The sequence below is a fragment of the Ixodes scapularis genome, unplaced genomic scaffold (genome assembly GCF_016920785.2).
Source record: "Ixodes scapularis isolate PalLabHiFi unplaced genomic scaffold, ASM1692078v2 PGA_scaffold9__187_contigs__length_104089568, whole genome shotgun sequence".
In the NCBI taxonomy this organism is placed as follows: Eukaryota; Metazoa; Arthropoda; class Arachnida; order Ixodida; family Ixodidae; genus Ixodes; species Ixodes scapularis.
The window spans coordinates 5298577-5299109 of NW_024609884.1; positions in this window are offsets into that span (position 1 = coordinate 5298577).

The following is a 533-nucleotide window of genomic DNA, read 5'->3' on the forward strand; positions in this document are numbered from 1 at the left end:
AGTGGGTGCATGCGCGCGGCGCGTGCATCGGGGACTGACACGTGTGACGTCACAGCTCCTCGCGCAAGCGCAGCACGGCTTTCCAGGAACCACGTGAAACTGCTCAACCTCGGCCATTGTAGCTTACGCTACAAAAAAGCCGTGGGGCTGAATTTTGTACGTCACCCACTAAGGGCCAGCGCGGGTCACATATTGGACACTGCTGCTGCGTTAGCTTTCGGCTGGGACTCGGTATAGTTAACGTACAAGCTACTCAACTACGGCTTTCTACCGAAGTGGTGGTCATTCAGCTTTGTGGCTGCCAGCTTGGTCAAACATTCTCATTGCGGTCTCGGTTGCGAGCGATTCTAAGCAACCTTCTCCTCTTTCTCTCTCTCTCTCCCTCTCCCTCAGCAAAACTCCGTTTCGTCTGATCAGCAATCGCTGAGGGTCCTGCAGTCGCCAGAGTCCGGAGCCCCGCTGCGATCGCTGCCCCGTCCCTAGTAATCGGCTTTGCGATGCGCTGCCCAGCGCCCAGCGTCTTCAGCGTGTCG